We start from the raw sequence: 16,571 nt of genomic DNA on the forward strand, positions 1-16,571 counted from the left end.
TCTTTTGTAAGATCTGGAGAATATCTATTGACACATCCCCTGATGATGGACTCACTTGGTAGTCCGAAACGTTGGGTTCACAAAACTCTATAACAGGTCATTCCTCCTCTTCTACATCTTTTGTAAGCTTAAACATATTTCGTTAAACCTTCTGAACATAGTTTAAAGGTTTCTTACTTATGATTATTTAATTTTCAATTTGAATACTGTGATAGTCATAGCATCTCTCTATTTCTTCTCACCACCATGCAAGCTATATCACTGTGTGAATTTTAATAGCAGCCCTCTGTTTAAATATTAATACTATTCAAAAGGTTAGGCATCACTGTTTTAAATCTATTTCATACATTGGTCCTCCAAATTAAAACAAAACCCCTAAAACAAACATCTTAGATGCCCTGGCATGATAGCTGAGCATTATCATCTCAGAGATACAACAGATTCCTCCAATGCATGAGCGATGGGATCGTGTAGTTCGAGTGGAGGAAGCAAAATTTGGGTGTTTGGTTGATCCTTAATGCAAAGCAGAGAGTGATGAGGAGCCTTGAGTGTTTCAACAATGTCTTGAGCATAGGTGAAACCAACCTCAGGACAACGAGGGCCTGACATAACCATCAGCTCGAGCTGAAGTGCCTCGACAGTCTGGGGGGTTTCAACTTCATTGATAGATAGATCATTGTAGACCAGTGCCTTGGACAGATTAACAACGGTTGAATCAACATCATGATCAGATGAGGGAGTGAATAGATCATGACAACCAAGATCAAAAAATTTAGGATGTTTGTCGGCATCCTCATGATTTTATGAATTGGGTAGAGGGGTAGATGAGAAGCGAAGATGTTCACCCTCTATGTTTTCAAGAAAGATAAATGACAAATTGGAAGGATTTTACGAGGAAGATGTGTCCTCTCCGCATTGTAATGACAGACTGACATCCGACGTGTCCTGTGAATGATCGGAAGTAGAAGCATCTGGAAATGAGTTTTCACAGGGGAAATCAGTAGTGGCAGAATCACAAGGGATGTTAGGATGAAGCGGATGAAGCGTGGCTGGAAGAGAGTCATCCTTCACCACGGGCTCTTCTTTAGATTCCCGTACACACTCATCATGAATGATGGTGCAGGTTGGTTGCATAACACCAACTCCATCGACAGCTTGATCCTCGTTCACAATAGGTGAGGAGTTCGGAATGGGATAACACAAGACAGTACAATCTGGAGGATCAACAGAATGCGAGGATGAAGGTTGAGGGGAAGAGTCCATGTGATAGCCAACAGGCTTGCAAGCCAAATCTGTGCAAATCTCAAGAGCATGTGGGGTGGGAGAGTGTGACAGTTCAACAGAGGTGTGTGCATGATCTCCCACACCACTCTGCAGTGGTGTAGCTGTTTGATGAGGTGAAGGCAGACAGTCACTTGTGACAACGACTATGCCTGCCTGTGATTGCACAGCTCCATCACTGAAGTGTGCTGAGTGAGGTTCGATATGTGAAGAAGATACTCAAATCTTCCATCAAGAAATTCCCAATCAATATCATCTTCCAGGAATTGGTAAGCCAGATTACAAAAACGTGTGTAAAACTGTTCCACGGATTCATCGGGTGCTTTTCGTAATTTCAGAATTTCTTTGTTGAGTGCTTTAGGGTCGTAATGATTGAAAGCACGATTTATCTCTACGACCAGATGAGCAAGAGAATGAATAGATTTTACGGGCAGCGTGGCACACCAGTGCATCAGATGCCCTCGAAGCATGTAGATGAATAACGCAGAACTCATGTATTCTTCAAAGAATTCATGTCTTTCACATGAGCCTACAATGCCGACCGCGTGCCTAACCAAGGCTACATAGCCTCCACCATCAAATGTTTTATGAGACAAGTTATCCGAGAGGTTTTTCGAGATGATAAAATCATTTCCATAAGACATACATTTCGGAAGAACATCTCGGTAGTGAGTCATGATAGATGTGTAGAGATTCAAAACAGATGTGAGGACTCATCTTGTCATCTAGCCCTCCTTCTAGTGCCAAAATGTTGACGATGATGGACCCACCAAAATGTAAGGGGATCTCCCTGGTAAAAAGTCCTAATTAGACCTCAGACCGTTTGGTGTAGGAGTCCCTGCAGTGGGTGATAAAGCAATGCCTTGACCGCGATGTCGCACAAAGGCAAGTAAGATAACTCTATCAGTAGCAACCTGGTGTGACTGTTGCAGTGAGTCAAGGAAGGTGTATGAGAGGTTCTAACACATGGGGGTGGAGACGAGTGACACCCTTGGTAGCCTATATCAATACTCAACTAGGAAGGGAACACACGAGCGAAGATGCATCACAAGCTGGATAGAAGGTCAGGCGACAATCCAAAGTGATGGTTAAACCAATAGCACATCTGCAACAAGATTCATATAATTGCATCTAAAGCAGTTCATAGACAACTACGTAAGTTAAACCACATACATTGCTACAGCAACTGGAACAATCCAACTACAATAACAACATATGCATGAAAACGTGCTGGCTCTTATTATATAAATAAGTGTAAGTTCCAATCATACAATACATCCATGTAAACCTGCTAGCCCCAATAGTGGAACATTACAGACACATCCGCCTTCTCTTCCAAAGAGATGTACTAGCTCCATGCAGTGGAGAAGTGAAGGCGCATTACAATATTATCCAAGCTCTTTCCAAGATAGTCTTATCAGAAGCTTGGCTGACCAAAATCCCATACAATGAGTTATGAGGTTTTATTTATAGCAAAGGGTTGGGTGACCCTTGACATTCCCCTTTGTGACAGTTCATCTACCCTCATGACTCTTCATCTACTCTATGACTGTTACATCCAACTATTGACACTTGACTTACACTTGACATGACATTACATTACAATGCACATGTATTCATGTGAGACAACGTGGCTTGAGAAAGCCATGCAAGGAATCACTAACATTCTGTTTGTTTTGATGAGACCAACTATTTGACATGCTTGGGATGGCGAAGTTGGTGAGCTGATGCCAAGCTTGGTTGTTCGTGATGGTCTGCATACACTCCATGGTGACATCTTGCTAAAGCGAACTCTTTCCTCCATTGCAATAGGTACATTGGTTTAGCTCCTTCATCCAACGCGTCTACTAACATGCGCATGATCTTCTTGGGTGCAGTTCAACCAACAACACACTGATGCATAATGTCCATGTTGATCTTCAAGTGTGTGCTGGTAGTCATGCGCATTAACTTTCCGAAGTACATGTTTAGCTCCAGTTGGACTTGCTTCTTGTCTTCACCTTGGTGAGTGTGTTGAATGGGTTAGATTGCATATGTACGCACAATGATATGCATGTTGCTGAATCCCTTGCATGCGGTCAACAACAGTGCTCACCATGTCTGCTCCATGTCAGCTGCTGGGATGGATCGTTAACTTGTACGGGCACAGTGTCATTCATGAGTTCATGTTGCGCCCATTGCTATTCGTGTTCCTGCTACAACTCATTCATCTGTCTGTGAAACTTCATGTTCTTCCTTGAGTTTTTGCTTCAACACATGCAACTCCTTCTTTGTTCCATTCTCTGTCTTCACGCGATCTTCATGTTGGGCCGTCACCTCATAGCCTGAGTCTCAAAATTTGCTTTCATTATCAGTGGATCTGCTTGATCTTGCAACTTTTTTCCACCTCTGTGTTGTCAACAACCTTCCTCTTGCATTCATTGTATCCACTGCATTTTCTGCGTTCGCTGCATTTGGTAAGATGCCTTCAGCTATTGTTCATGATGTTGCTTGCTGTGATATCTTGACATTCTTGTCTACAAACAAATTGTTATCTTCGTGAGTAGGCAAGCTCATAAACATTTGATCGACTACCTCTCCAGGTGTGCTCTGAATGGTGTCTTCGACTTTGCTCCCTTGGAAACCATTGTACCTGCAATGCTGAGAGGCAGATGAACACTTGCAATACCTGGAGACATGGCAACACTCATGGCAAGCAATCTGTCAGTTGAAAGCCAAAATGAACTTGAGAATTGACTTGCAACATACCTATGTGACTCATAATGAAGGTTGCACAATTTCGGCCTGGAGGTAAGGAGACTGACTGCCAAGACTGCACAAGGCATAGTCTGGGCTGTTGGGAGACTGACTGACTACTGGAACTACGCAATGCACAATTCAGTCTAGCTACTAACTGCATTGTGTAATTTTCTTGGCCAACAGTCACTGTCCCTCAAGATTACACAAAGCAGGCCTGGGGAATAGCTGCTGGGCAAAAATGCGCATTTCTGGAGAGGAAGGCAGAGCCTTCCCTCTCAGGATTTCGTAATGTTTTCTAGTGAGGTAGAGTCTGGGCCAAGGTTGGGCGGTCTCACTGATGGGAACCTGAATGCGAATGCATGTTGATACTGAATGTAAGAATAAGTGAATGATCATGCATGCAAATCGTGAATGACAGATTCAGAAAATTGACCAACATGCATGTGGGTGAGGCGAGTCACTGAATTGACGACTGTTATCGAAAAATAGTTTCATTCATGCGACAGCAGTGAGATGTTGACAAAAACTGAAACACTGCTAGGACAAGCTAATATACATGTAAGTGAAAACAAGCATTCAAAGAAATCAAGCAAACAATACTCATACAAGTGAAAATACAAAATGCTACAAAAATGCAACATAAGGCATAGGAAGTGGGCTTACCCAAAAATAGTTGAGTTGAATGTGGTGACTACTCCTAGATGTGATGTGGCATGTCAGAGCTACTAGGTTGATGTGAGGAATGAGATCTGCGGTTTTCGGTTGATGAATTTTGATAACATCGAGGTTGTGACGCAAATGCCACAAATCTAGGGAAAGCAACACTTGCTAGGAGGATCTGAAATGATCCTTGCATGTAACCTCGAACTGCTAAACATAGATCCCTGAAACAAGGGATGCTTTTGCATGCTGCCTTGGGAGAAGCAGCCCATGCATGTAAGTCTGTTTTTCCTGGTCCTAGAGGGAACCAATCAACTTAGATGCACATGAAAGAGGTTATTCAACTGCTTGAAGGAAATGGGCATTTCTAGCTGGGAGCTGGGTTGACTGCCTAGGAGATTTGTGCAATTTCTGGGCAGAGCAACTGATCGCTTCCTAGATTTGCACAAATTTTGGGCTGAGTAGCCCTGCTGGGGAAAATTACCCAATTTCCATTGTGAGTGTTGATTGGAAGAATTGCACAATCTTGGAGCCCAGTAGGCTGCGAGATAGGATTGCGCAATTTCTAGAGGGAAGGCTGGTTGACCTCCAAAAATGCGCAATTTTCTTGGGGAAGCTGCTAAGCCTGCAGCTGGACCAAGTCCGGGTGAACAACCTATGAGAGGAATGCATCAAGCTGTGATCGACAAGCTGCCTTTGTGCAAGCAAAACATTGAATCTTGTGAACTTGACGAGGTAAGGCAAGCTACTGTGAAGGTTGGAAGGGAGGCTCCAAAATGAATCTAAGGCAAAATTTTGGACGGTGGTTGTAGCTGCTATAACACTTGGCGACACACTGGTAGAACTCCAGCTCTCTGAATGGACCCTGTTCGTGAAAATAAAGTCTAACACCTCCAGTAGTATTGTTTGGTTCTCAGCTCCTCTTGGTTTCCACATTAGCTTGATTGTAAGATGTAACATTTTCCAAGCTCTTGATTGATTGATGCACATTCCAAGCCAAGGAAACACAATTGTTTCGATTGGGGTTGAGGGGTATATTGGTGCACAAGCAGTATAGCTGTCAGAGTCTTAGTTTCATCTTTGGTGTTGCTCGGTACTAGCAGGCCTAGGCAATACCCCGATGCAGTCACATAGGAACACAAGCATGGCTCTGTTGCCAATGAGCCTGGCCAATACCCCAGTGGAGTTACTTGCATCACCTCTCTATGCAGGAAGCCTTTCTCTTCTTTCACCTTATTCATTTTTCCTTTTTTCAAACTTTTTCACTTTTATTTATTTATTTTGTAACTATGCATAAAACTTATTCATTTGAGAGGCGGAAAAGGGATCCCAACTTTTTGAGAGCAGAAGAGGTTGTTCCAGCAGAGAAGTAGTTTATTATACCTCTGACGTGTGTGTTAAGGTTTTCCCCCTCACCTTACTCTACTTGACTGAGCTGACAAGGGTTAACCCAAAAACAAATGACTAGAGTAGGTGACACTAGTTAGCACGCAAGCATTGTGTTTTCACCAAGGTTCACTTCGAACAGTACGTATTTTCCATCGACGTATCATGGACTAAAAGTAACAAGTTCTTCATACAGAGGCAAGATGACAGATAACCAAGTAGTGATAGTGGCACAAAGCCTCTTTTACTTTACCCAGCTTTCTTCAAGAGACATACATGGTTTCATGCGAAACTATCCTATGAAACGAAACAAGCGAACTGACAAACAACAAAGCAAAGCAAGAGCAGAAGAAAAAGTGATAGCAAAGCAAGTAAGCAAACAAGCAAGCAGACAAATAAACAAACAAAGGAAGTAAGCAAACAAGCATGCAAGCAAAGAACTCAAAAGCAAACACTACTCCTACTTCTAAGCTAATAGTGCATGGGTCATCTCACTTGAAGTGATACTTCCAATGCAACCACTAATGCATTGGTTGATCCATGTTGGTGAAGGCATGGCTCATGAACAATACATCTATGTGAACCAACAAACAAGAAAGATATAACAGTGAAGACAAACACACTCCGAGCTTACAAGTGACCACAGAACAAAGATGAGTGAAAGTGCGTGATAGTCATTTTGTGGTGCTACCATGATGTTGTGCTACATCGCGTGCATATGTTAAGTGTATGCATTCTCTTGACTGTGACATGTAAGCAAATGTGAGAGAGGTAGACCACTTGTGTTGTGCATGTGTGCTTGCTATGTAAGATTCCTCCAATTCATGAGCGATGGGATCATGTAGTTTGAGGGGAGGAAGTGAAATCTGGGTGTTTGGTTGATCCTCAAAGCAAAGCAGAGAGTGATGAGGAGCCTTGAGTGTTTCGACAATTTCCTGACCGAAAGTGAAACCAACCTCAGGACAGCGAGGGCCTGACATAACCATCAACTGGGGATGAAGTGCCTCGACAGTCTAGGGGGTTTCACTTCATTTACAGATATATCATCGTAGACCAGTGCTTTGGATAGATTAACAATGATTGAATCAACATCGTGATCCATTGAGGGAGTGAATAGATCACGACAAACAAGATTAGAAAATTCAGGATGTTTGTCGGCATCCTCATGATTTGATGAATCAGGCAGAGGGATAGAAGAGAATCAAAGATGTTCACCCTCTGTGTTTTCAAGAAAGATAGATGACATATTGGACGGATTTTTCAAGGAAGATGTGTCCTCTTTGCACTGTAATGACAGACCGACATCTGACGTGTCCTGTGAATGATCGGAAGTAGAAGCATCCAGGAATGAGTTTTCATAGGGGAAATCAGTAGTGGCAGAATCAAAATGGATGTCAGGATGAAGCGAATGAGGCGTGGCTGGAAGGGAGTCATCCTTCACCATGAGCTCTTCTTTAGATTCCCGCACACACTCATCATCAATGATGGCACAGGTTGGCTTTAGAACACCAACTCCGTCGACAACTTGATCTTTGTTCACAACAGGTGAGGAGTCTGGAATGGAAGAACACAAGACAGTACAATCCAGAGGATCAACAAAACGCGAGGATGGAGGTTGAGGGGAAAAGTCCACGTGACAAACAACATGATTGCAAGTCAAATCTGTGCAAATCTCAAGAGCAGGTGGGGTGGGAGAATGTGATAGTTCAATAGAGGTGTATGCATGATCTCTCACATCACTCGCGGTGGTGGAGCTGTTTAATGAGGTGAAGGCGGACAGTCACTTGTGACAACAATTGTGCCTGCCTATGATTGTATAGCTCCATCATCGAAGTGCGTTGAGTGGGGTTTAGATATGTGAAGAAGATAATCAAATCTTCCATCAAGAAATTACCAATCAATATCATCTTTTGGGAATCAGTATGCAAGATTACAAAAAGGTGTGTAAAATTGTTCCATGGATTCATCAGGTGCTTTTCGTAATTTCATAATTTCTATGTTGAGTGATTTACAGTCGTAGTGATTGAAAGCATGGTCTATCTCTACGACCAGATGAGCAAGAGAATGAATATATTTTTTGGGCAGCGTGGCACACCAGTGCATTGGGTGTCCTCGAAGCGTGTAGATGAACAACTCGCAACTCGTTTATTCTTCAAAGAATCCATGTCTTTCACATGAGCTTACAACACCGACCACGTGCCTAACCAAGGCTACATAGCCTCCACCGCCAAATGTTTTATGAGACAAGTTATTTGAGAGATTCTTCGAGATGATGAAATCGTTTCCATAAGACATACATTCTAGAAAAGAAGCTCGGTAGTGAGTCATGATAGATGTGTAGAGATTCAAAACAGATGTGAGGACTCAACTTCTCATCTGGCCCTCCTTCTAGTGCCAAAATGTTGATGGTGCTGGACCTGCCAACATGTAAGGGGATATCCCTAGTAAGAAGTCCCAATTATACCTCAGACCATTTGGTGTAGGAGTCCCAACAGTGGGTCGTAAAGCAATGCCTTGACCGCGATGTCACACTGAGGCAAGTAATATAATTATGTTAGTCGCAAGGGTGTGACCGCTACAGTGAGTCAAGGAAGGTGTATGAGAGGTTCTAACACATGGTGGTTGAGACGAGTGTGCCCCTTGGCAACCTGTATCATTATTCAGTTGGGAAGGGAACACACGAGCGAAGATGCATCACAAGCTGGAAATCAAGTCAGCCGACAATCCAAAGTGATGGTTAAACTAACAACACATATGAAACAAGATTCATATGATTGCATACAAAGTAGTTCATTCACAAATACGTAAGTTAAACAACATACATCGCTACAACAACCAGAACAACCCAAATACAATAACAACATATACATGAAAACATGTTGGCTCTTATTATATAAATAAGTGTAAGTTCCAATCATACAATAGATCCATGTAAACCTGCTAGCCACAAAAGTGGAACGTTATAGCCACACTCCCCCAAAGAGATGTAATAGCTCCGTGTAGTGAAGAAGCCAAGGCACGTTACAATATTTTCCAAGCTCTTTCCAAGATAGTCTTATCAGAAGCTTGGCTGACCAAAAGGCCATAAAATGAGTTATGAGGTTCTATTTATAGCAAAGGGTGGGGTGACCCTTGACATTCCCCTTTGTGACAGTTCATCTACCCTCATGACTCTTCATCTACTCTATGACTGTTACATTCAACTATTGACACTTGACTTACACTTGACATGACGTTACATTACAATGCACATGTATTCATGTGAGACAACATGGCTTGAGCAAGCCATGCAAGACATCACTTAAACTCGGTTCGTTATGATGAGACCAACTCTTTGACATGCTTGTGATGGAGAAGGTGGTGAGATGATGCCAAGCTTGGTCGTCCGTGATGGTGTGCATGCACCCCATGGTGACATCTTGCTAAAGCGAACTCTTGCCTCCATTGCAACCGGTGCATTGGTTCGACTCCTTCATACAACTCATCTTCTAACATTCACATGATATTCTTGGGTGTGGCTGAACCCGCAACACACTGATGCATAGTGTCCGTGCTAATCTACAAATGTGTGCTAGTGGTCATGCGCATCAACTTGCTGAAGTACATGTTCAGCTCTAGTTGGACTTGCTTCTTGTCTTTGCCTTGATGAGTATGTTGAATGGATTGGATTGCATGCGTGCGCACAATGACATTCATGTTGTTGAATCCCTTGCATGCGATCAACAACACTGCTCACCATGTCTGCTCCATGTGAGCTGCTGGGATGGATCTTTAACATGGGTGCAGTTTCATTCATGAGTGCATGTTGCACCCACTACTGTTCCTGTGCATGCTGCAAATCATTCGTCTATCTGTGCAACTTCATGTTCTTCCTTGAGTTGTTGCTTCAGCACATGCAACTCCTTCTTTGTTCCATTCTCTATCTTCATGCGATATTCATGACACGCCATCACCTCATAGCCCGAGTCTCCAAAGTTTCTTTCATTATCAGTGGATCTGCTTGATCTTGCAACTTTGTTCTGCCTCTGTGTTGTCAACAACCTTCCTCTTGCATTCATTGTATCTGTTGCTTTCACTGTGTTCGCTGCATTCACTACGTTCAGTATGCTGCCTTTAACTACTGTTCATGATTCTACTTTTTGTGATATCTTTATGTTCTTGTGTACGAACAACTTGATATCTTCATGAGTAGGCAAGCTCATACACATTTGATCGACTACATCTCCAAGTGTGCTCAGAACGGTGTCTTCGACTCCGCTCTCTTGGAAACCATTGTACCTGCACTGCTAAGAGGTAAATGAACACCTGCAATACCTGGAGACATGGCAACACTAATGGCAAGCAATCTGTCAGTCGAAAACGAAAATGAACTTAAGAATTGACTTGCAACATACATATGTGACTGATCATGAAGGTTGCGCAATTTTGGTCGGGACATCAGGAGACCGAATGCCAAGACTGCACAAGGCACAGTCTGGGCTGCTGGGGGACTGATTGACTACTGGAACTGTGCAATGCATAGTCCAGTATGGCTGCTGACTGTTGGGATTGTGCAATGCGTAATCTTAGCTGGAAATGGCTATAGGCTCAGTGACTGCATTGTGCAATTTTCTTGGCCAACAGTCACTGTCCCTCAGGATTGCACAAAGCAGGCCTGGAGAACAACTGCTAGGTAGAAATGTGCATTTCTGGAGAGGAAGCGAGCCTTCCCTCTCAGGATTGTCCAATGCTGTCTAGTGAGGCTGAGTCTGGGCCAAGGTTGGGCGGAGTCGCCGACGGGCAAATGAATGCAAATGTGAATGCGAATGCATGCTGATACTGAGTGTAAGAATAAGTGAATGATCATGCATGAAAATGGTGAATGACAGATTCAGAAAATGGAACAACATGCATGTGGGTGAGGTGAGTCGCTGAATCGACGACCATTCCAGAAAAACAGTTTCATGCATGTAATAGCAGTGAGATGTTGACGAAAACTGAAACGGTGCTAGGACAAGCTAATATACATTGAAATGACAGCAAGCATTCAAAGAAATTAAGCAAACAATACTTATACAAGAGAAAACACAAAAAGCGGCAAAAATACAACACAAGGCATGGGAAGCGGGCTTACCCCAAAACAACTGAGCTGAATGCACCGACTGCTCCTAGATGTGATGTGGGATGTCAGAGGTGCAAGGTTGATGTGAGGAATGAGCTTTGTAGCTTCCAGTTGATGAGTTTTCATAACCTCGAGGTTGTGATGCGTATGCAACAAATCTAAGGAAAGCGACACTTGGTGGGAGGTTTCTGAAATGATCCTTGCATGTAACCTTGAACTGCTAAACATAGATCCCTAAAACAAGGGATGTGTTTGCATGCTGCCTTGGGAGAAGCATCCCATGCATGCAAGTCTATTTTGCTCGGTCCTGGAGGGAACTGGTCAACTCAACTGCACATGCAAGAGGCTGTTCAACTGCTTGAAGGAAATGCACATTTCTGGCTAGGAGCTGGGTTGACTGCCTAGGATATTTGTGCAATTTCTAGGCAGAGCAGCTGACTACTGCCCAAATTTGCACAAATTCTAGGCTGAGCAGCCCTGCTGGGGAAAATTGCGCAATTTCCACTGTGAGTGTTGACTAGCAGAATTGCGTAATCTTGGAGCCCAACAGGCTACTAGACAGGATTGCGCAATCTCTGGAGGGAAGGCTGGTTGCCCTCCAAAAATGCGCAATTTTCTTGGGGAAGCTACTCAGCCTGCAGCTGGACCAAGTCCAGGTGAACTACATCTTTATGTGAGAAGAATGCATCAAGTTGTGATCGAGAGGCTGCCTTTGTGCAAGCAAAACACTGAAGCTTGTAAACTTGACGAAGCAAGGCAAGATGATACGATGATTGGAAGGGAGGCTCCAAAACGAAGCTAAGGCAAAATTTTGGGGGGTGGTTATAGCCGCTACAACAGAAACTTATGAGATTTGGCTATTGGAACCTCACTATCATCATCATGCCATAAATATTCCCTAGCATAAGGTTGCCATCATATGTATGAAGGTTCCTCTTGCACATGAATGCAAAGGAACAACCATGTGAATTTCCAAAGGAACAGTAGTTATTTTCCATGAGGATGACATGGTTGAGAGTACACTACATGAAATGGAATTTGGTGTTTTTGTGGAAGTCTAGATAGATAGAAATTTCCAAATATGTAGGATTTGGGATAAGTCTAAACATTGTCATGGAAGATAAAAAAAATTATAATATTGATTTTAAACCTCTTCCTCCACATTTGTTGTTATAGTTGGACAATGTAGCAAGTGATAATAATAATCACTATATTTTCATGTTTCTATCACTTTTATCTGCGTTTGGTGTCTTCATCACTATTAAGGTTGGGTTCTTGCCCGTGGGAACACCCATGAAGACATAGATGGAACTTATGGAATAATTTATTCCAACCTGAAAAGTAAATATTTATATTCTTTACTCGAAATGATGGGTGAAGACATAAATGGAACACATGGAGAAATTTCTTCCAACCTGAAAATTAAATATGTATATTCTTTACCAGGAATGGTGGATATATATTGCACAATTGAAGAAAGGCAACTGTTTCCACCTACACTTATTGAAAAGGTGTATGACTTCAAAATTTTCCTTAATGGATACATCAAGGAGGGGGGAAATGCACTAGTTAAACATCTTAATGTCCAATACTTCAAATTTTTTGTACTCAATGATGTTCCAATACTAAGATATGTAGAATCCATCAAAGTTATTTTTTGGTTAGAACCAATTGGCTTGTGGAATATAGCTGATGAAGGTTGGCCTAAACTTCCCACAGGGAGGACATCTTTCTTCCATCCCAAAGAGGATGATGTTTACATAAAAGAACTAAAGGAAGGAATAGGATGATATATAAAATTGTGGAAAAACACTATTGATAATTAGGATTCACCAATTGTTATAGAATGGAAAAATAGAGTATTGTAAAAGAGTTCTTGATACATTAGATGAAATTTATAATTATCATATAATAATTGATTGAAGTGATTCATCTTCTAAGGATTTATGGCCCAAGACAAGGAAAATTATGTATGATGACCATAATCCATTCCATGTACTCTCAAGTGTTATGGATGGATATTTTGATAATGTGATAGATCAACTCGTAAATGTTGGATGCAAGTGCAACAATCTAAAGGAAACAATCAATCTTATCACTGATGTTGAGAAAGGAATGATGTTGCTAGTTAGATTAAGAAATGAGGATAAAGGAGAGATGATTTGGATTGAAAAATCCACCTCATATATCTTCAAGGATAATGAAGTGACACTCTTCATGTAAAGGTTGATTGGTGGAAACTTATTTCATGGAAATACAATGAGAAAATTTTAGAACATTGTTGGGTACCAAATCCTGATGACACAAATTCAATTGGCTCTATTCTAATTAATACCATAGTTTGAGCATGGATGTCAACAAAAGAACATTGCAAGAAGAGAAGGATAACTAAATGTGGTGTAGAAGTTGTTCTTGTTCTACTTGTGAGAATATATTGAGATTAAGTGGAGATGATTCATGAATGTAATTTTTTCTTTTGAAGTACCTATTAATATACTTCAGAAACAATTTTCAATGTTTTTTATACATCAAATATTCTATTCATACTATTTTTTGAAGAGTTTTATATTATTTAAAGTACATATATGCACATTTTGGTTCAACTTCAATGTAATCATGTGAGATACTTTATGTGAATTAAATGACACCTTCATTCAACTTTTAAGTTCAATTTTTTTTTAAATCAACATTAATTCTCATTATATCAAATGTGCATAGTCAGATTCAATAATGCACTTAAAAGCTATATCTTTTAGACTTGTTATTGTTAGGATATTCCGACACATAGGAAATAGTTAAGTATAACTTGGTCTAGTGTAGAGTTAGGTAAAGTGTGTTTCTTTACTATTTACTTTTGTAACTTACAATCCAATGGTCACGATATGTAGTGATCCGATGGTTCATTCTCTCCTCGGTATTACCAACACTTGATCGGTGGCTTAACACCCGATTGGTCCATGATCTCTATTTAAAGAGCATGGAGGGTCATTTGTAGGGTAACCGTTCATGAGAGAAGCTTATGTAAATTTTCATTCTTTTATTAATAAATTGCCTAAAGTGCCCGCGTTGGCTCAGGCCGTGCACTGTTTCCCTCTTTGAGGGTTTTAACCACATCAAAAATACTGGTGTATTGATCTGTGATATGTTTGTGAGAAATGTCTTTTGGTGTTCTGTCTGAGGAACTTACCTTGTAAATTCGTACATGGTATCAGAGCCAAGTTGAGGGCCGCACTTGTTGGTGATCCAAATCTGAAGGCGGTAGAACTGCATCCGACTGTCGTTTCCTAGATCTACTGTTTCTGACTGCTTTCAGGCTGAGAGGACTGCTCTATTGTGTTAGGAGCATCTGTTCCAGTGAGGAAGCCCTTTCGTTTCACGCGAAAAGGTTTCCAGTAGCCCTAGCTACGTCATTTTTAAGATCTGGAGGTATACAATGTCTATTTGCAGTTTTTAGTTATTTTCTCTCTGTTTATTTCGGTTTATTTAGCTCTTTGTTTTTCTATTACCGGATCTATACCTTTCATTTCTATGTATGCTCTTTTCCCTGCAACTCTGTGCGATCTGGGCAAATCAGAAACAGAAAGGAAGGATTTTTTTCATGCATATGCTCTTTTCCGCAGTGCCTTAGTGTGATCTCAGAAAATCAGAAACTTTGAGGGAAATATTTAGCTTCCGGCTAAAGTTAACTTCAAGTCGTAAGGTTTGTTTTTTTTTATGTCCATGTTTGGTTTTGTGTTTTTTGTTTAGTAGGCGAAAAAAGCTTTCTCAAGTAAGCATGCACCCAAAAGCTTTAGTGACTACAAAAAAAAAAAAAAAAGCCTTCCTCTTTTCCAAAAATTACTAACCTTTTAATCTAGCTCACTTGGTCCAAAGCTACTTTATGAGAATAGAGGTCTTGAGTTCAAGTCTTTCTTTTTGTTGAGATAATTAGATTAAGTTTGGAAAGGGGGTGGATTTTTTTTTAAATATAACATTATCATTCATTTTCGCACATTCCGACACTTCGTCGGCATCTTCAACAACTTTTCTTCAAAAAGCCATAACTTCTTCATTCGGAAGCCGTTTTCAGAGCCGTTTTTTTTTAATCAGCCTATTTTTTCAAGATCTTTCCATTGGAACACTTATTTTAAACATCTACAACTTCAGTTTCTGTTAAAATGGAAAGTCCATGCCAAGTTATTCTTGACAGCACCAACTACTTCCAATGGTGGTCCAACATTGTGTATTTACTTAGAAATAAAGGTCTTTACAGAATAGCCTCAGGCCAAGAAACCAAACTGAAAGATGAAGATAAGGCAGCCAAATGGGAAAATAGGAAATATCAAGCACGTGGGTTGAAAGGGATGTCTATTTCTCTAGACCTTAGATTCCATATCGCAAAACTTGATACTCCTAATGAAGCAATGAAACAGATCACTAAAGTTTTTGGAATTAAAAATGAACTTAGAACCCATCAACTCGAAAATGAGTTGCTCACATTGGACCCCAATAATTTTTCTTCCATTGAAGATTTTCTGTCCAAGTTCAAGACCCTTAGACTTCTCTTGGAATGTGTTAAGGTTAAGAAAGAAGATGGTAACCCTATCTATTCCATTCTTACTAAGTTGGGACCAACCTACTCTGTGTTTGTTTCCACTTTCCATTCTACAAGAGAAGCCTTCATTTCTTAAGGACAAGACTACAAGTCCCCTTCCTTTGATGCCTTTTGTGATTATTTAATAAGAGAACAAGAAAAACTCTTACACCTTGGTCTTCTTAATCTTGGAAACTCTTCTAAGAAAGCCTTAGCCGCCCAACAACAAACAAATGCAAAGAATCCTAAGAAGTCGTATCCTAAAAAGAATAGTCCTAAACCAAACAAGGGTCCTAAGCAATTTCAGCCTCAAAATGAAAAATCATTTCAACAAAATGATAACACAAATAAAAACAAAGGGAAGAAGACTGATGGACATTGCCACTTTTGTAATCGAGATGGCCACTTAGAATCCAAATTATTTAAGAAGATGGAAGCCTTGGAAGCAGCAATGAAGAAGCATAACATTCATTTGGACCACTCTTCAACTTCAACTTCATCTTCAGGAATAACACTTTCTGCATGTGGTTTTCAAACATCTTGGTCTAAATATGCACTAAATGTATCTTCTTCTTCTAATTCTCATGAGAGGCTCATTGATTCTGGAGCTTCTTATCACATGGCCAAAAATGAATCCATGTTTTCTTCTTTAAATGATTGTAACACCAAAAATATATATGTTGGTGATGATAGATCTCTCAGTGTTGTAGGGACTGGAACTATTCATATAAACAATGGTCAATTTAATGATGTATTATTTGTTCCAACCTTATCCTGCAACCTTCTATCTGTATATCAGTTAACTCATTCAGGTGAAGGTAAAATCGTTGA

Source organism: Pinus tabuliformis, chromosome 2_2, assembly GCF_031772625.1.
Source record: "Pinus tabuliformis cultivar Carrire ecotype Pingquan chromosome 2_2, CPIR1, whole genome shotgun sequence".
Taxonomy (NCBI): Eukaryota; Viridiplantae; Streptophyta; class Pinopsida; order Pinales; family Pinaceae; genus Pinus; species Pinus tabuliformis.